General features: G+C 34.8%; 2 pseudogenes; one reads left to right on the top strand and one right to left on the bottom strand.

Moving 5' to 3' along the window:
* The first annotated feature begins 923 nt into the window (after window positions 1-923).
* On the top strand, window positions 924-10,660 carry LOC107002853 (annotated as a pseudogene).
* Window positions 10,661-14,086: 3,426 nt separating this feature from the next.
* Window positions 14,087-21,493, bottom strand: LOC107004177 (annotated as a pseudogene).
* Between the last annotated feature and the right edge of the window lie 276 nt (window positions 21,494-21,769).

The following is a 21,769-nucleotide window of genomic DNA, read 5'->3' as shown; positions in this document are numbered from 1 at the left end:
ACTTGTATATATAACCTTTCTGTATTTAGTAGCTCTTGTACCTATGACACCCGCGGGTCCACATATTTGTTTGTGTGTTACTTTGTCGTTCTTTGTCACTTTCAGGCCTCTTTAGTTTATTGTTTATTATATATTTACAGTTATATACTATGGCCATATTATGTATCCTTATTCGTGTTTTCACTTGTTCATAATAATATTATTAAATAGTAATATTTCGTAAGTTAGTTTTGAATTTTTGTCTTGCCTACTCAGGGGTGGGGTAGGAACTCTCTGAATATGATTTGAGCTCATGAAAGTTTTGTTGCTTCTGCTTCATTAAGCATGTGTCTCTTTTATTTTCAATGTGTTTTTATGATCTTCACCATAAGTTTTGACCAGTATATATATTATGATCTCATGCTCTATGACATTAGAGTTTACAAGTTCAACATATCTGAACTTGCAAAGAAAAAAATGCAACTAAATTCTTAGATAAATAGCATGATTATTTGATAATTTTTTGTTGAATATAATTAGGAATGAATTTTAACATTTACCAACAAAAAAAGTTTGTGTTAGTTTATGTATCCTTTCTATAGTGACTTTAGAGATAACCAGTTCAAAATGCTAATGTTTAAGTCTACAAAATTAAAGCACAATTTCATATATTTGACTTAGAATCATAAAATTTAAAAATCTACTTAATTTTTTTAACGTTTGTGCGTCTAACTAGTTCATTTTTCATAAAACGGATGAAGTATTACTTTTGTTTCAATGTGTATGCTTTTGCTTGTCATTTTAGAATACGTGAAGGGTATGTTGGTCATTAAACTAATGCTTCATGATACGTGTCTTTTTGGCCTAAAAGGAAATTTCCTTCTCTCTTCATCTATTCTGTCACCTTCTTCGATCATCCCAGAGTCTTACTATCTTCAGTAAGTATTGTAACATTTTTTTTCTATGCTTCATATGTTGTTCTGGTTTATTTATTGCTCATTGTTGGTAGTACTTGGTATTAATTGCCATGATTTCTCTGTATTTTTATTATAGGGGGATTAAGATTGATGCCCTAAATTCTACCATACTTGGTGTTCTTTGCTCACGAGGTTCAATCTAGAAAAATAGATATTTTATTTATTGAAATATTATTTTTCCTTACACATAGGGTTTTGTTGCTTCTGCATCATTAAGCAGGTGGGTCTTTTGCTTTCAATGTCGTTTTATCATCTTTATCATAATTTTTCCCCATTATATGGATTATGAGAGTGATCAGATCTTGCAAAGAAAAAATTAGTGACTTTAGAGTTTACAGGTTCAAAATTGCTATCATTTTGTCTTATGGTTAAAAGGGACAAATGTTTCCACCAATTGCCAGTTAAATAAGTAAAAAGAATGGCACCTTCAAGTATAATTGAAGAAGAAATAGAAGAAGCAATTATAAAACAAAACATGTAAAAATCAATCACTACAAGAAAATGTAATCAAGTACTAAAGAAATGCTTAAAGCTTGTGGGATATTACTTCTTGTTCATTATATATAGATACCTGGAGTAGGATTTAATATCAATGCTTTAACTATTATATGAGAGACATTTATATATAGGTACTTGAGTCTTCTGTTTGTAAATTACTTTTCTCGACGAGATTTTGTAAGGAATGAATCGTTAGATTGGGCTGATGTTCTCAAAGGATGGTGCTTTTAGCTATTGTGATATTATGTTAGCTCTTCTATTCATTATGTTTAGAATCACATTTAGCTTCTATGATATTATGTTAGCTGTTCGATTGATTACAATTCAGAACTGCTTTTAGCTATTGCGGTATTTGGTTAGCGCTTCTATTCATTAGTTTGCGATAACTATATATTGAACGCAATACTTTTAGCTTCTAAAACGTGACCTGCAATTGCAAAGTTACTACCCATTTTTGTTTTCTTTCCCCTCAGCTTCAAAATCTATTGTTCAACTCCAAATTTAAAGACATGTATACAACCTAGGAGAATAGGAAGCAAACTTATTAGTTTGATGAGCCAAAGGGATTAAAATACCCTTATTTTTCAATTTAACGACAAAGAGCAGACATACTAAATTATTTAAATGTGTTCTGTGGCTTTATCTTCAACCTCCTTCATCTCTGTAATTGGTCTGTGTATTTTTTTCCCATACAAATGCTACTATATCTACTCAACATTTTTTATCTTATATTTTTCTAATGCTAACTTCGTGCCTTGTTTACCTCATGTAACAGGGGCAAATGTTCTTGTCGAAGATAACACGAAAAGACACCCTAACTAACCTTCAGCTTAATAAATTGTTGTTAATATCTAAATTGTTATTGTTTTTCAAATAAACACACCTCTAGTATTATTCATATGAGCATAACTCTTTACTTTCTCCTTGCAGTCTATAGTATAGTTCGTATACTAACAACACCTTTTGCATTTTAGTGCAAGAATTGCAGTGAAGGTCAAAATAGTGGAGAAAGCTTGAAATGAAAAATCCTTTGCTCACACCCTATAAAATGGGTAACTTTCAACTTTCTCATAGGTACTTTAGACTTTCTTGTTTAAAAGTAGTTCCATATAGAATATAATTTTGGTGTTGTCTGGAATATAGATTGTTTGATAATGCACTTCTTCTGGTTGAAATGGATGGATTTGATTAGAGGAATCTTGAATTTATAACTTCATAAAAAATTAAGAATATCTTTTTGGATTGTTGGCCATTTATATGAATTTCCTCGTGTGAACTTCATAAATCACATGAGATTGCATTGCGAAACAAATGGCATACATGAAAGCATGTTCTCTTCAAGGTATTCCCATAATTAACGGCTCAAGCTTTGGGTCAATATAAACACAAGGAAATTGATAACCTACTCAATCTTCAAAGTATTAATATTAGGGGAAACAATACAAATCTCACTAATTTAGGTCGTGATTACGTGCCTTCTCGTAAATTTTAAAATGATTATTCTTGCAAGATTTTTGTCTTTAGATACATGTATGTCAGGCATTTAGATAGATGTATCCGTCATACATGAGTAAAAATTAGGTGTAATTTTGTTAGCATGATGGATAACCAAATGATGGTATATATTAGTGTAATTATATAGTGATATAAATTAGCGTGATTATATTTTTTGTTGTAGAATCAAAGAAATAAATATTGTGATAGAATAGCTTATTTGGAAAGATAGCAAGGCAGATTTAGAGGGATTGAATAGCAAATTTGTAGGGATAGAATAGTTGATCTTTAGGGATAGGAATGACAGATATTTAGGAATGTGTAATATTCATTCTCTATATAATGGAAAGACTCTCACTTTGAGAGACATTCAGTAGAAAATTGACAAATTGACTTCAGATACGCTGTATCCAAGTGAATTTACATGTATTTAGGATAGTGACTCTCTCGCTCACATCTTTCCTATTTTGCTTGGCTATCCCTCTCGCACTTGTGTCTCTCCTTATAGATTTGTTTGTCAGAATGTATCTGCAATATGTATGGTATTTCAAATACATATATCTAGTGTGATTTGTAACTCTCTTGCTCGCCTCTCTCCTATGTCAGTCACCTCTCTATATATGTATATGTAATTCAGAATACATGTGGAATGTATATGACATCTCAAATACATGTATCTAGTGTCATTCACATGTATATTCGCTCCCTCGCCTCCCTCTTATTTTGTTTGCCTCTCTCCTCTATCGCACACCTCTCTCGCTCCCCTCCCTCCCTTTGTGACTATAATTCAGATAGTATCTAGTAGAAAATCCATGTATCTAGGTATATCTAACTTGAAATATTGTATGGAATTATTAATAGTAAGACAATATGTAATTATTTTAATCTAAAGGAAGAATTAGTAAATAGGGTAGTCATTTTGCATAATTAGCAGTTTTATTAAAAGTATTTTTTTGTGAACAATTTTGTTACCACTTTGTCCACAACTATCAGCCACTACTATTAACCACCTCTGCCATAATAACTACCACTACCAGTTTGAACTACCACTTCCAGTTTCAACTATGATCACCATCACCTTGTCATTATAATCACCATCATTGTCAACCATTATTGTCAGTCGCGGTCTATCACACCTGCCACTTCAACCATTATAGTCTTAACCACCATCATTATCACTTCTACCACTTCTATCATTATAATTATATTCAGAATAACCACCATCATCATCACCGCAACCGTTACCAACGATTACCATCACCACAACCAATTCCTACTTTTAACATCACCACTAGCATCGTTATAAGTATTCCACCAACATCATTATCATGTACCACACATTTTTCAGTTACCACCACTAACCACTAACATCTAAAGAGAGTGAGTATCAAAGAAAACAAGAATGATCTTATTCAATCCTAACATCAACTTAAATACAAGTAATATGCAACTAACTTGACTAATTCTAAGGACATACTCTAACAACTTAATATGTAACTAACTTGACTAAATCTAAGGAACTACTTTAAAAACTTATTCTAGTCATGTGGAAAAGATTATATCAAACGATTTGAACTAAATTTACTCTTAACAACCTGATAACTATGAGTATCTAAACACAACCCCTCTAGTTCGGTGTTGTGCAACAATGCCTAACTTTGATAAACACCAAAGAAAGGTAGGCTTGGGCATCAACTTTATGAGAGTGTCTGCAATTTGGTCCACAGCGGGAAGATATTTGACAACCACTCTTCCTTATTGCACATTGTTGTGGAGGTAATGAAGTCTACTGCAATGTGCTTCATTTTTGTGTGGACGATTGGGTTTTTTCCGAGTTATGAAACACCAATATTATCACAAAAAATGCTTGGCATTTGTGAGACTTTGTATCATAGCTCATTCAATAGGTTTTGGGCCTTAGTAATCTCAAAGAGTGCATTGGTTATCGGTTTGTATTCTGCTTGAGTGGAAGACCGAGCAACTGATTGTTACTTCCTAGAGAACCAATAGATAGGATTTGGTTCCTAGAAGAGTATATAGTTAGATGTGGAGATTATGTCACATGGATCGCCCGCCCAATCTACATTGGCATACATATATAGATTTCTATCAGAGTGACGAGATTTTTAAACACGATGTTGCTGATGAGTTGGAACCCTTCCAGTGCTCCAGGCTCGGGGATTGCATATATTGAGATAATTCTGTTAACTACAAATGCAATATCAAGACGCGTGAATTCTAAGTATTGCAACTTACCCAAAGTGCGTTGATAAGAGGTTGCACTGGTAGGATGTGAACCATCACCTACTCTGGGTTGTGAACTTGAGCACATGCGTGTCACAACCCCTTTATAGTCTTCCATATCAACATCTAAGAGAATCTTAAGTATATATCTGGACTATGATAAGGCAATCCCATACGTAATATGTTTTAAATTCGATCCCAAAATATAGTCGAGTTCACCAAGGTTCTTTTGGAGAGAACCTGCAAGGCAAAAAGTCAATTACATGTGTGACAAGGGTTGGATAATTCCGAGTAATGAGTATATCATCAACATACACCAGAATATACATAGTGACAGTCTCAAATGTGAAAATAAATAGAGAGGAGAGCCTCATACTAGGCACTTGGAGCTTGTTTTAGGCCATGAATGGCCTTTTTGAGACAGCATACATGATTGGAAAAATCAGATTTAGCATAACATTTCGATTGAGCCATTAAAACTTGATATTGTAAGTTTCCTTGCAAAACTGCATTATTCACGTCAAGCTGGTGAACCTTCCACTTGTTTTGAATTGTGATAAATTGAACTATCACGATAGATTTCTATCAGAGTGAGTCGTTGGAATGGAAAACAATGAGCTTTATTGATTAACAAGAATTACAAAACTCAAACTTTTCTTTTGTGAAAACGGGAAGTGAAAATTTATTCAGTATTAAGTCCAGAATTTTCATATAAGGATAACCCACGCGATGGTGACATAGTTGACTAGAGACTTTGGTGGAGTTGAAGTTGGTGGAAGGTGACATGTGATCCTTGCGGGGGCCATTCATAGAGTCCATTTTTTTCGAGCCTTCTACAACCATTCTCCGAGTTTTGAGATCCTTCACAAGAAAAGAGTATTGAAAAAATTTGATTGAGGTTAGATTGTCATAGCAAAACACAACAACAGAAATAAAATTCTTTTTTATAGCTGGACGAAACAGTGTTAGAGAGCATGTAATTAGAATTAGAAGCCTTAATTTGAGTTAAACCAGTAGTTTTACCCTCACCCATGGACACTTCCTCATTGCCAATATACTCTTCAAAATTATCTGAATCTATTGGTGACATGATGGGTTACTCCAAAATCAAGGATTCAAGGATTTGCATCTGGTGGTGATGATTTTACAGAAAGTTGACCTTAGCTTCAAAGTGATTGTGCAATTTTGAGTGACATCAGCGGTGTGGCTGATCTTCTTGCGAAGTTGCCATTTCACATCTTGCCTAGGTTGTCTCCCATTTTGTTGATTGTCAGGGTACAACTGTCATTGAGCCTGTGGTTTTCATGATTGATTAGGGAAGCGGAGATTATTCTTGTGATGTTGGGGTTGAAAGTTGGTCCTTTGTGCAATTGCAGTAGTGATGATAGAGGATGATTTTTCAAAATCTTGGTATTTTAGAAAGAGTTCATGGTCCGTGAGTGTCTAGAATAGCTCCTCAAAGCTTAAATCTATGTCACGCGCTCTTATTGCGATAGTGATTTTACAGTACTCATGACGCAGGCCACTGGAGAGCCTGCTACTTTAAGAGCATAAACAATTGATCTGATCTCCCGTAGGTAAGTAGCAACTGTTTTAGAGGCTTTTCTCAAGTTTTGCAATTGATCTCACAAGATGAAAATGTGAGTGTGACTTCTGTTGGCATAAGTTGTATGAAGGAGATCCCATGACATTTTTGTCGAGGAAGCAGAAGCAACAGTGGGAGCGATGGTAGAGTCAATTGATGCCATCATTGCCTGTTGAATTAGTTTGTCTTGGCAAAACTGTCTTTTATCAAGGATTTGAGACAGTACTATCAGTTTGGGTGATAGTGGTATGCGTAGCAGATTTTGCACCAGTTAGATGCCAAAGGACCATGTGTCCGTTGAGTACCATCACTAGTTGCGCCTTCCAAGTCACACAATTGAGGTTACCTTGAAATTTGATGGGTAATTGGGCAGTTGGATTAAGCAGTACTACATGAGCGGTAGTCGGACTGCAGCGACATTATCACTAGTGGTAGCAGGGACAACCATGTTTTTTAAGAGGAGAGAGAAAAAAAATTGGATCAGACTCGTGAGAGTTTTAGAGGGGCTCTGAAACCATAAATAGATTCGGAATCAAAACAAACTTGAATGATCTTATTCACTTGTAACATTAACTTAAATACAAGTAAGATGTAACGAAGTTGACTAATTCTAAGGAACTACCCTAACAACTTAATACTCCCTCCGGTTCAAAAAGGATGGCCTAATTTGACTTGGAACGGAGTTTAAGAAAAGAAAGAAGACTTTTTAATCTTGTGGTTCTAAATTAAAGTTATGTCAAATGTACCAAAATGTCCTTTAATCTTGTGGTCTTAAATATGCCACGTGGAAAGTTAAAGTTAAAGTGTTGCCATAAAAGGAAAGGGGTCATTCTTTTTGAAACAGACTAAAAAGGAAGTAAGGTCATTTTTTTTTAAACGGAAGGAGTATATAACTAACTTGACTAACTCTAAGGAACTACTTGTGGAAAAGATTGGATCAAACAATTTGAACTAATTCTACTCTAACAATGTGATAACTACGAGTAACTCAACAACATCAACTGACTTATCATCCAAATCATTACCACCACCACCAATTACCAATTGCTACCATCGCGTCAATCACAACACCAACTACATCCACCATCATAACTATCACCACCACCATTACTAGCCATTAGCACCAACCATCACTACCAACACCAGTAGAACTACAAACCATTTCCAGCACCATTACAAATAATAATTTAATTTTCTTAAATTTATATCTTTTTCCAATATTTAGTTATTTTTTATTTAGCTTATATATTCATTATGTTTAACAATTAATAAATTATACATATTCTGATGTTGAAAAGGAAGGGTCTTAATAATTGAGTGTTCAGATCAAGAGACAATATGTTAATTATTCAGATGTGCATTCTGATTCAAATATTAGGCCTAAGTGAACTTTCTCGGCTGACATAAATTTAAGCGCTTGATTTTGGATGAGCATTGACTTTGACATCCTAGTGATGCATAGCCCTTTGAATTTGACTGATAAATTGTGAACCAACTCTTAGTATCACACTCTACATGTTCTGCAGAGTTGTGTTGGCGCCATTAACAAGGACAAGATCATATGGCAATGTTCCTCAACCACATGCTATCCTTTATTACTCACAAAGAACCACAATAGGCAGTTTTCTTATTTCAGAAGCTACAGGAGTTTCTGACACTGCCCATGGGTAACCTCAGCTCCTGCAATTTACCAAGTTTGTAGTTGTAAATAGTAATTTCCTCTTTTGAAATACTTTATTGATTGAAAGGTACAAAGATACACCTGGTATATGGAGGAAGGATCAAGTTGAGGCCTGGAAACCAATTGTAAGTGCTGTCCATGACAAAGGAGGAATCTTTTTTTGCCAACTTTGGCATACAGGGAGGATTTCTACCAAAGGTAACTAACTTTGCTTCAGTGGTTTTTACCAATTTATGTACTCATATTTGATTCTTTGAGAGAACCATCTCGTTAAATGTAACTCCGGCTCGTCTTTACAGATTTCCAGCCCAATGGACAAGTTCCTATCTCCAGCACAGACAAGCCAGTGAAAACTCACACTCCACCACGAGGCTGAGCACAAACGAAATTCCTCAAATTGTTAATGATTTCCGGATTGCTGCTAGAAATGCCATTGAAGCTGGTAAAACTTTTCAGCCAACTTGTCTACTTTGATAGAAGTTGTTCCAGTCGTAAATTCTATAGTACAAAAATCTTTAGATCATATTTACTATTCTTATGACGTATAATACTGTGAAAGGAAAGAAGACAAAAAACACAAAATCAGTAGTTTAGTAAAATGGATGGTGAGGTCCTTAGTATGAAATCACATGCATACGATGAGTTGAATATATCAGTATTTGAATAATTCTAATGACTTATACATAGGAAGAGCTTAATTTTTCCCAGTATGTAGATTCATTTTGTATTGCGTATATTTAGACATTGGATTAGAACTTGTACTGCAGAGAAACAAGAAAAGAATTTTGTACTAATTGCAACATAATTTGTGTGAACAATATGACTTTTGCAGTCAAAACGACATTATCGATGCTCTTCAGAGAAATTTAAATCAGAATGAGTTATTTTTCAGTTACCTCCACCATAATCTAGGAGAAATAAAGAAAAGAAATTTTGGTGTAGAAGTTTTTGCAAACAACTTTAGATCTTGCAGAAAATTTTCTGATATGAGTACTTTGCTAGATTGATTACTAGGTGACTTGATATAGTGATATGTTGTCACATCAGTATTGCCTTCAAATACATTTTGTAGGATTCTCAAAGTCAATATTTTATTATTTAATATATTCAATTGTAGGATTTGATGGGGTTGAGATCCATGGAGCTCATGGCTATCTAATTGACCAGTTTATGAAAGACCAAGTCAATGATCGAACTGACCAATATGGAGGGTCCTTAGAGAACCGTTGTAGATTTGCACTCGAAATAGTTGAAGCAGTTGTAAATGAGATAGGAGCTGACAGAGTTGGAATAAGGCTTTCCCCATATGCTAACTACATGGATTCTGGAGACTCAAATCCAAGTGCTTTGGGACTTTACATGGCTGAATCCTTGAATAAATATAGCATTGCATATTGCCACATGGTTGAGCCAAGAATGAAAACACTTGGGGAAAAAGTTGAATGTCCTGAAAGCCTTGTACCCATGAGGAAGGCATTTAGAGGTACTTTTATTGTAGCTGGTGGTTACGATAGAGAAGATGGAAACAAAGTTGTGGATGAAGGCCGAGCTGATCTTGTTGCATATGGACGTTTGTTTATAGCCTATCCGGATTTACCCAAGAGATTTGAGCTTGATGCACCTCTCAACAAGTATAATAGGGGAACATTCTACTCTTCTGATCCTGTTGTTGGCTATACTGACTATCCATTTCTAGAAAATGTGGTATGATAATGCCAAGGAAGCATTAAAGATCACTAGGTCTTCCTCAACAAGGAAAGGATTCCTTTGTATCTTGAAGTGTCCTCACAAATCAAACTATCACCTTTGATTTAGTTTCCACCCCAGAACCTGTGTTCTAGGACTTCCTTTCTTGACTTGATTGGATATCCATTTTACATACTCATTCAAAAAAAAGGTACGTCTTTACAGGCAATGAACATATGATTGAAAGACTCAACTTGTCATGTAGCATATTATATGGAAGTTGTGAACCCATTGGAACCAAAATTTGTCTCTTTTTTCGTGCCAAAATCCAGAGTAATTTACATGACTGCTCTATTAAAAATGTTGGAAATCAATCAAGTCCAAGCCTCTGGCTCCTCTTGGTTTTGCTCAAAGTTCCCATGCTACCAATGACTTCCTTGAAGTTTCTGTAGCCCCTGACCATAAAAATGTTATGCAGATGCTAAAGATCATTTGAATCACCTTTTTTGGCAGCTAGAAAATGTGTGCTCAATATATTTGCAGTGTATACTTTTGAAAAGTTGCACTCTCCAAATATGCCGTGCTTCTCTACACGTGTTGTCGACGTCCTTCAAATGATAACTTTATATATATATATAACATAATCATATAGGAGGAGTATATGCAGCTAACAAAGAAGAGCAACTAAGCCAAAAACATACTAATAACTCACGAGCACAACATCGGCAATAAAAAAAATGGTGTATCACCATACCCTTCCTTTCTCCCACTTCCCAAATGATAACATGACCTTTAAATGAGGTCAAGCTTACTAACCAACCTTACTTCACAGTTTAAAAAACCCTTAATAGCTTAAACAATTACACAGCACTCAAAGTCACGGTTTCTGATCACCATCCGATGAGTTCTTACCATAAACCTATTAGTGATATCTCTTAATTGATTATTAGGATATATCTTGATTGATCTTTCATATTCTAGTATCTCATTAGTGATTTAGTTTCTATTGTGATTAGGAGAAGATCACATTCCTGTATTAGCTGAAACTTTCCTTATTTGTTGTTTGCTCTCTCGTATAAATATATACACATACATATTAATAAAATAACATCTCTCCAACAGGAAAGCTTATATGGTATCAAGAGCATAAAAGCGTAACAAAAAAGTTCTCTTACCATTTGTGTCTTTCCTGATGCCACTAACAATGGTGTTACCTGATGCCTCCACTGGAACGCCTCAACCACACCTTCTACCAAATTCTCCCAGAACTCTTACCATGTATTGCTATGAGCCGTTGATCAATATCAATGTTGGTTCTCATGCACCTCTAAAGCTCAACAATACAAACTACCAGTCATGAATGTTTTTCTCCATTTTAATGAACAGCCACCAAGTTCAACGATCAAACGTTTTCATCAACGACAAGACCATGTCATTGTTGCCTCTTTATCTTCTGATATTGTTCCATTTGTCATTGACACCATATCTTCCTTTGCTCTTTGGAAAAATATATGGAAACCTATGTGAAGCCATTGCGTGCGTGCTTGTATTATGAGTCGAGTCTCTAAGAAACTGGAAAAAAAGGTAACCTCTTTATTACTTTATATCTACAAATCGTCCAGTTTGTTGCACAACTTCTCTGCTCAAAATCAGAAAGTTTCTTTCAACTCTATATAAGAAGCCACATTTCTTTCTTGGGTGTATTTGTATCACATGTCTTCCTCATTTACTAGCTTTGCTGCTAAGGTTTGTGACATAAACTGTTTAAGTTACAGGTCTTTCTAAAGATATTTAGAATTGTAATTGAAGTTACTACAACACATGTTTATTAGGGGACTGAAGAAGCAAAGAGAAATGGCAGCTGCAGCTAAGAAGGAAGAGAAGAAGATGTATAACTAGCCTGCCGAGTATGACACGCCTTTAAGTATGCTGACAATATTGTGAAGGTAGGGTTGACTCTAGTTGTGCATCTGCATTAGTTTTTGTTAAATGGGTTCATCAGTCTAGTGTCGATTATCGTACATCTAAGATCATCATAGAATATATATGTTTGTGAGCATATATTTGCTATTAATTACTTAATTATGCCTTCAGTGAGCCAACACTAACGAGATAAAGCAATGTGGACATATTTACAGATTGAAAAGGATGGTTATCATGGTGGAGGAATATCAATGCTGCAACGGTGACCTGGACAGAATTGGAGCCCGAGTACTTGACCAATTCTTCTGAAGAATGAACTTCTCATAGTGTTAGTATCTTACTGGATGCCCAATTCTTAATGTTCTTGAAAATATGTTAGTAATCTATCTAACACTAATGGATTGGAAAAATATTAGGATATTACTTCTCAAAATAAAATATTGTAACTTGTTGGATATTACTTTTTATACTGTTAACTTTTTTTAATTGTTGCAGCAGTATCATTACTTGTAATGATTGTTTCAACTATTATTGACTTAATTAGCTTTAGGCTTAATTGACTTTAGAGCACTGTTCTAAGAACCAATTTTTGGGGTTTAAACTGCTGCAAAATAACCATGCTGTTTGTTACAGGTGTTAGGAGAAAAAAACCCACAACATAATTATGGTTGATCTAACTTTGGGGTTGTTGTTACAACAAACTATGGGGGTTCCTAACCCCCATATGAAAAAATAAATCCCGGCTATTTAGGCTTTTTTGTGATGGAGTTCTGTACTATCTATCTTATTGGAGCATTTGCTAATGGTCTGCTTTTTAGCAAAGGTAAGTCACTAAATCTGCACCCTTCTCTCCTCTACTACAAGCATCAGCTAAAATTTGTTGAATCTGTAATATGCTTCAGGGGTTGTCTACTTTTACAAAGGAACCACTAGATATCTAGTGATACACGATTATTTTGATTGACATCTCGTCCAACAAGGCCTACTGTGTGTTTCTCATGTTTCTTCTTGAGATCCGCTGGTTGATCTTTTTCTCACCAAGCCGCTTCTAAAAGCTCCATTTCGAAGCACTAAGGTCCAAGATTGGTATGTCAGACTGATCTTCCATCTTACGGGGTATATTAGTGATATCTCTTGATTGATATCTCATTAGCTTTCCTTTGTTTAACAATATTTACCAGAAAATATATCGATATGTAATTGTAGAAGGGTAGATCTATGTTTTAAGGCTTAAAAATTTAATTGTGTTTGGATTGGATCTCTTTATCTTTAATTATGATATGGTAGTTTATTTTATTAGTTTGAGCAATTGTTTTTGTTGATACCTTTCTATTATAGTTTGAAAATTAAATAGAGAGAATTATAAGAATAGAAAGACAATTAGCACTAAATTGTTGATTGCAATGTTACTATGTAAATAGCTAAGAAAAGGAGATTCCTCTATCCAAATGAACTCTAGAGATATCCAATTGTTTGAAGCTGTGCAAAAAAGAACTACATACTCCGGCTACCAGAATTTCTATTTTTTATTCGTTGATTATGTCTTCTATATGTAAGAAAAATAGAAGGAAAATGCTAAGAGTATTTGAAATTACAATATAGTGAATTATTTATTTTGACTCAATAATTTGAAGAGATATTACTAGAATGAAAAAAAAAATGTAGTACAAATCAAGATCAAACACTAAAAACAAATAATTTAGTCAAATTACTCTATTTATTATATTTTTCTTAAAGAACGTGAAAAGAACTAACATAAAAAATAAAATAGAATGGAGGAAGTATATTTACCAAGCGAAAGCTTATTTTGCACTTAATTATCGACGCAGTATATTGTAATGCATAGTTGGATACTCATACAACTGATATTTTTGCACCATTAACTAATATTTTGGATACATATTGGAGTAATAATATCGTCATCTAAAGCTAACATGATATGATTACATATATATTATATTCTGTATACATAAACATAACAAGTAAACCAAAAAGGCATAAGATATATAGACAAGAAAATGATAAAATGATCAGTAGCTTGGATCCTCCAAAACCTACCTAAATCATAAAATACAGACTAGTTTCTGTCCAAAATCACATCGACCAAGTAAGTCAAATTATGTCTATAAGAATTGTTAATGCAGTATTGATAATTTGCCCATTCAATTACAAAATGAGGTAATAGCAGTATTGATAATTTGCCCATTCAATTACAAAATGAGGTAATGGTTGATCAGAGGTTGATTCTTTGAACTTGAAGCTATACGACAATCTACTTGGGATAAGATGGTAATGCTTCAGCAAGGTTGTCCTTTTCCTCCAAGTTGTCGAGCCAGGTCAAAATCTTTTTTTACTGTGCATCAAGAATAATGGAACAATATAAATTTTACGCATCATAAAACAAAGCATGCCGAGCAAACAAGTAGGTTGTTCTAAAGACCTAGTGTTGGAATATGTGTGACCACTACCAGTCAACGGACCAGGTCTCTTGACACAGCAAGAACAGTGCGGAAGATTAAACAATATAAAGAACACAACACAAGCAGTTTACGTGGAAACCTCCTTGCTCAAGGGAGTAAAACCACGACCTGTTGCACAGGATTTACAACCGTCTTCACTAATCTTCTCAAGCAAAAGCGAAACCCGGTTACAATCAATGTGAGAAAAAGTTATTAATCTCACGATCAAGTAATCTACCTATTACTTGAAGAGCCTAAGCGGATACAACACCGCCCACTAAATCACCTAACTCTGGATGACTTAGAATTTGACTAAGCAACAAACCAATGTTGCCCACTAAATCAGTTAGCCTTAACTGATTTAGACTTTTACAAACCCAAAACAAATATCTGAATCCTTTATAGATTAGGAACAGATTTACAATGTAAGTACATAGACACAAAGCTCTAAATACAACAAAGATTCTTCTTTACTCTATCAGGTCCTTCTGTTGAGTTGAGCAATGTTCTTCCTTGAAGATGGCCTTCTGTTCAAGCTTGTGAATTTTCAGAGAAAATCCAAGTTTAATTTGCCAAGTCTTGAATTTGTGTTTGTTGGAAAGAGATAATATAAATTCCCACAAATTCGTTGAAGTCATCCCATTGGCTGAAGGCCTGCTGTTGGAAAAGCTGTGCACCTACCGCATCAGAGATGACAGCTTTTCTGACAGCTGTCTTTTCGTCCTTTTCACGTCGCAGTCTTGCGGGTACCAGGTCCCTTGCTTGCGGGAACCAGGTCCCTTGCAAACTTCTATATGAGTTCTTGAAAAGGCTTGCTGGCTGACTTCCTTCTTTGGATGAATGAATATAATATGGTGTTTGTCATGCTAAAAGTATCAAACATAAAGAGTTATTATCCGTTGGACAAACACCCTCCTCCATTCTGATTGGTGTAGTACACTGACGCCTTACCAACCTCTGACGTGACAGCTTTACAGCTGTAACCAATTATGTATCTGATGGAGGAAACTCTGTCTGGTACCAGGTCCCTGCATTTGTGAGATACTGAAACATACAATCTCGTCCGCTCTTCTTATTGGTGTAGGATACTGCACTTTTCACCTACAACCTGACATGACAACTTTTATGACTATACCCCATTTGTATCTGGACGGGAGCACTCTGCTAGGAACCAGGTCCCCGCATTTGTGAGGATCATCAAAACACCTAGAATATAACACCTAGAGATGCCCAACATATTCCACAGGCCAGTAGTAATACAATTACTGTTCAGAAGAGGAAAGGATCAAAATAGTCCCTTTTCTTTGGATTAAGGCTCAAAGTGAACCCTGAGTTTTTACATGGAGCATTAATATTCCCTCATGTTTGCAATATTGGTGCACTTTCGGTCCTTCTCCAAAATTTTACCTATTTTTTAGCATTGATTTTATCCACAACCTATGTATGGGATGTTCAATCGTCATTTTATATATTTAGTAGAAATAACAACTCCATATGATCAAATGTGAGAAGAAAAACACTTTGTTTTGTTTAGTAGAAACCATATTGCAGGTAAAGTCGAAGGTTTATCATGATAATTTCACGTGCAATAGTACAATTTTTTCTTTTCCTGCAAAGTCATATGTTAAGATGTTTTTAGTTTAGCTGCAGTAATATTTCTAGTGAACAGAACAAGGTATTTTTTTTATCATCTTCTCTCCAATAGAGTTATTATTTCTATTATATATATAAAAAGACGATTGAACATTCCTTATATAAAATTTTAGACAAAATTAATGCTAAAAAATAGGCAAATTTTACGGGAGGATCAAAAGTGCATCAATATTGCAAACATGAGGGACTATTAGTGCTCCATGTGAAAACTGAAGGATTACTTTGAGCCTTAACCCAAAGTTGAAGGACTATTTTGAGCCTTTCCTCTGTTTAGAACATCAGGTGCTCATTATCCATAAAAGTAGTTGAGACCCTAAGAAAAGATTGCCTCATTTCACTTTTGCATCTTTAGCAAATGTATATATGGAGTACATAATATTAGGACCCCGAAAATATGTGCATCTATGGCATCATTTGTGTGCCGTAACTTTGAGACTAAAAGCATTTGTAGAGTGTTTTCCTCCTTTTTCTGAGGGAGGACGAGCATAACACAATTGAGAAAGCTAATAGGTATATGAAGTCTACAACACAAAATTTGTGAAAGACAATAAATTTGATTTAGGACTGAAAAAATATGGCATCATTTGTATGCTGTAACTTTGCGACTAAAAGCATTTGTAGAGCATTTTCCTCCCAACACAATTGAGAAAGCTAACAGGCATATGAAATGTACAACAGAAAGACAAGTAATTTGATGAACAAGGCTGCCAGCCCATTCCCCAGAACAACAAGGAAATGAGTAGAGGGATGTCGAGAAAGGTCAAGTGAGGAGACAGAACAATATCATCTAAAAAACCAAAAAAAGGAAGAATTGAAGAGGAAACTTACTAAGTGTAACACGCTTTGCATGAATAGCACATAGCATTGCATCTTCAAACATACAAACTAAAAAATCTTCAGCAGCCTGCAAAATAACTATATCACTCTTGCTGATATTGATTAAGAATAGAGTTCAATATGAGAGTTCAATATGACATATTTTACAAAATTAGGCTGAAAATACTAATGTTGACTGGACTAGACTATGCGCCTCAAACTTTCTTACTTTATACATACATCTACATATTTCTATTTTAAAGATATTAATGATGAAAGCATCCTAAGAAAAGCATGATGTACAAGGATCATAGGACTGTCAATATACTATATATGCAGGCAAAGAAAAATTGCCTGACAGAATAAGCAGAGCTTAACATGATTGCAACACTGTCTTAACTCTTGAGGAATCTGTCTGAAGAATGGAATACAGTTATTTCACTCCAAACTACACCAGATGGCACAGAAAGAAGATGAATAATAGTTCACATATCAACACTAAATATAAAATTTTTGACACTAAGTAGACATTTCAAGTTTCTACTGCTGACTGTTCTCCTATGACTATCTATCTATTATTCGAGCACATCTACTTACAAACAAAGGATTTCAGAATCATTTCCCAGGTTCCTGTAGAGGACACAATGTATATTAGTTCACAAGGTCATATGATGCCCTTCCAGATACAAACAAAATCTCATAGTGAAGCACAAATGCATGCTTGCAGAGAGACATGCTAAAGCTCTGTCCTTTTTTCTCACAAGTTATCAACAGCACCCTGCCATCTTAACGGGATTCTATCTGTTTCTGATCAATGATCACAATTCACAACAAACCAATTCCTTTTACACCACATGTTTACTGGACATCAACTTGTCACTGACAAAATAGAAAAAACTACATCTTATCATGCACATAGCAAATACACTTATAGATACATGTACTCAAAAAGGTTAAGAACACACGGGATTTTTGGTTTATAGCACAAAGAATAACGGGCATATTAGAGGAGGCCACAGGGTATACCCACTACGAAATCCCTTTTATTTTCATTGCCTTATTCTTTGCTAGGGAACTTAAAAAATAAGGTATGCCATGCTAGAGACTACATATCAGAATTGGCTTAGCTTCAGAGGAAAAGGTGAAACACTTGTTTCTGCAAGATCAGGTGTATGCTGATGCAAATATAAGCATCGTATTTATGACAACAAAACAAAAACCAATAGGAATTAGTGATACTTAGTAATAATATATGTCCTCTAAATTAGAACAATGTCCAAAAGGTGTTGACGCCCTGATTTAGGGGTAAGCTGAGTAGCAACTTTATTTGTGGAGATTGGACTGTACCATTCAGCTTCAGGACATAAGCTTATTTAAGCAAAAATCAAAGATAAGTAGATTTTTCTTTGAACTTGCCTGATTAATACACCTAAATTGTATTTTTGCAATTTGAAGATATCAAAGCAATTCAGTTGAGCAGGACTCATTGAAGGAAAATGCACAACCATAATTAAAGTAGAAAAACCTTCATGGAGCAAGAGTTTGTGATAGACATCTCTAAATGTGATAAACCTTCCAGAAACTCAAACTCCCTTAGCTAACTAATAACCTTGCCCATCTTGGATTCCCTGTTAGGAGATAATATCAACTGTCTTTCTTCTATCTCTTCAAAAATGTCGACGTGTACGTGTCGGATTCTCCAAAATTAGTGCATTTTTGAAGAATCTGACACGAATGTGGCATCATTTTTTAAGAGTCCGAGAAACATAGCCTTTCTTGCCTAACGTATGCTAGAAGTGGTACTGAAAAGAGTAATATCACTTTAATAATATGTTGGCTCTTTTCGTATACAGTGACTACACTGACCACACAATTGGAACAGCTTTATATTATTATGGAGTTCATATTATAACTTTCTATAACTTGGAGAAACCTTTTATAGGAGATTATTAAGCGCATTTTGGAATTGATAGTAGAATTACTCTAAGATGCATTAAAATTATTTTAATATGTCTATGGAGCAGAGACTATTTCAAGCTAAATAGGTTATTGACATATAAACTAGTAGATGATATATGAGAGCATATATATTCATATGAACTGCTTTCCCCGTCCTCTCTAGGAACACATGATTACTATAAATAACTTAAGTAATGCACATAATCCAAATAGCAGCTAACAGATCCACTTTTCATGGTGAGAAATTGTCATACCGCTTGAATAGCAATTAACGCCTCAGCTTGCCAACGAGTTACCTCAGGTGCAAAAAAGTTACTAACTTCTCTAACCTGCCCCAGTCAGAAAAGAGGCATAAACAATTAGGTTTGGTGAAAACTTAATAAAGGCAAGGATAAATTCATAATCTATTTGGTCTAAACTAAACCATATAATCATCAAGGGTGTCTATATAGCAGTTCCACAACACATTTACATTTAAAAGAATAGTCAGAATGCAGATTTTGGTGTACACTCTTAGTCCACACTTTCTGCCAGAACAACAAACTGAGTCCCAGGGACTTCTTGAAATTTAGAGAAGGAGGATAGACACTTTTTTTTACTAGAAGATCTGCGTAGGACACCTCCTTAAAATCTGAAATTACCAAACCTCCTACAGAAGCAGATCCTCTCTAATTAAAAAGAGTTAACTAGTTTCCACTTTTGTAAGTTCGGCAGATCATAAATGGTCTTCCCACTCCGATCACATATTGAAATCAAAACGAAACGGAAACCTTTCTTTGAACGATAGTGCATAATCCCAAAAAGTGGTCAAACTAACCTGCAAAGCCAATCCCAAACAAAGAAAATACTAGAATATAAAGATAAACTCAAGAACGAGACTGAATTTTTCATTTCTTCTATTTGTTAACATCAGTGTGTTCTCCATTGAGAAAGTAAATCAGTTAGAAAATAGGTGAATGTTCATCTTGACGTAGTCCAAAGGAAAATGAGAAACTGAGTTATCGAGTAATACATAAGTTGAAGCTTGCCAAAGATGCCTCTTCTGAAGGGTTTTTATTCAAGAAAAGGGGGCTATTCTCTCCAATCCATAGTATTTTTATTTTTTACTATCTTTTCAGCATCTTTTTTTTTCTTTGCAAGTTAGTCTCACTAATACTCATCAACTAGTGGAAAGCAATAACATTAGCTCTATCCGCTAGTGCAGGAGTGATTCACATATTCTCCGCTCAACTAAGGCATAAAATTAGACACCTGCAACTTTTTCCGTAATCTACATTAAATTAGACACCTGCAACTATTCAGATTCGACTTCAAGTGCATTCTTCCATTTCAGCCAGATACATGGTAATGAAGCACTCAATCAAGCTATAATTGGTTTAGACTTTCTCCTATTTCATCTAATCATATGGCTGCTAAGCTCAAATTATATCTAGCAGTCTAACTTTATCCCTATAAGCAAGCACAACATCAACAGAACCATGATGAATGTAACCAAAAAAGAAATGCATTAGAATAACGAGTTTGATATGCTATAAGTTCATATGATGAAAATTACATGTCTGATGAAAGGAGCAGCTGAATAACAAGATCCCACGTCTTCTAAAAGTCAGCTGAATAACAAGATCCCACGTCTTCTAAAAGTGCCTGATTTCTCGAAGCGCCCTTGCCCCTGGCCTGTAACGCTTCTCCTGTTTTGACTTCTGCACTGAAGCTGAAACACAAATATTCTCCCATCATTAGAAATATAGGATTGGCTGGAAAACAAAAGAACGAATGTATGTAGAAGGCTTCATATAGTTAACCTAACTAGCTTCAAATTGACACCAAAAAGTTGATTGAAACAAAAGTAGAGCAACATAACTACATGTCCAAAGCAAGAAAATACAGAAATGCACATCAATTTACTTCTATATACTCTTACTTGCCGTCGCATTCCTTGTACTTTTTCTTGTAGGAGTCTGATTTATCCCAAAGAAAAAAGCAAAATATTAACCTCACGAACTTCGAATTATCAGGAGAACACAAAAATGACAGTTAATTATCATACTGATTGAGTCGCTGAAGGTCCAGCTTCAACTGCAAGTCCAGGTAGAACATGACCAAATTTAGGAACAAAAATCAAATAAAATCCAGAAAACTAAAATGAAGTATATACGCTAGTGTAAACATTCACACACACAGAAACCATCGCTTGAATGTACATAAAAGGCATTAAGCACCGCTTCTTATCTTCAACTTGAGCCATATACATTGCCTATATTTTCGAATTCGCTAACCTTTACAAAACTCTAAATTTAAAACGAAGAGATAGAGAAGTAACCAGAAGGTTTGGTGTGACTTCGTTTCGCGGCTTGTTTGGTTCTTGCCATGGCTGCTGGTGCAGAGAAGAGCAGATTTGAGTAAATTGTTAATGGAGGATTTCACTTGTTTGAGAGAGATAATTGAGTTCCATGATCTTTTGAAGAAGAATGATTTGAGTAACTTGTACTCAACCCCCTGCCCCTGCACCTGCACCTGCCTGGAACTGCAACTGACATAATTTACCTTGTCTTTTTGCATAATTTGAAATTTAAAAGTTCCTCCAGTATCATTTTAAGCTTGTATTATCATGTTTTTAAGAATTAACGTATTTAATTTTGTTTTAGTTTGATCATGTACTTTATAGTTTACAAATTAAATATTTAAAGGTTTCCTTTTGAATTGAAATGCTCTACTTTTTTGACATATATTATTTTAAGTTGTTTCCCCACTAAACAAATTTTGATACAACTTATTTATTTACATAATTATTTAAGGCTTCGTTTATTTTTCCCAT

This window comes from Solanum pennellii, chromosome 11, assembly GCF_001406875.1.
Source record: "Solanum pennellii chromosome 11, SPENNV200".
In the NCBI taxonomy this organism is placed as follows: domain Eukaryota; kingdom Viridiplantae; phylum Streptophyta; class Magnoliopsida; order Solanales; family Solanaceae; genus Solanum; species Solanum pennellii.
The sequence above is the reverse complement of the archived record's forward strand: the minus strand, read 5'-3'. Positions and strand labels throughout refer to the sequence as shown.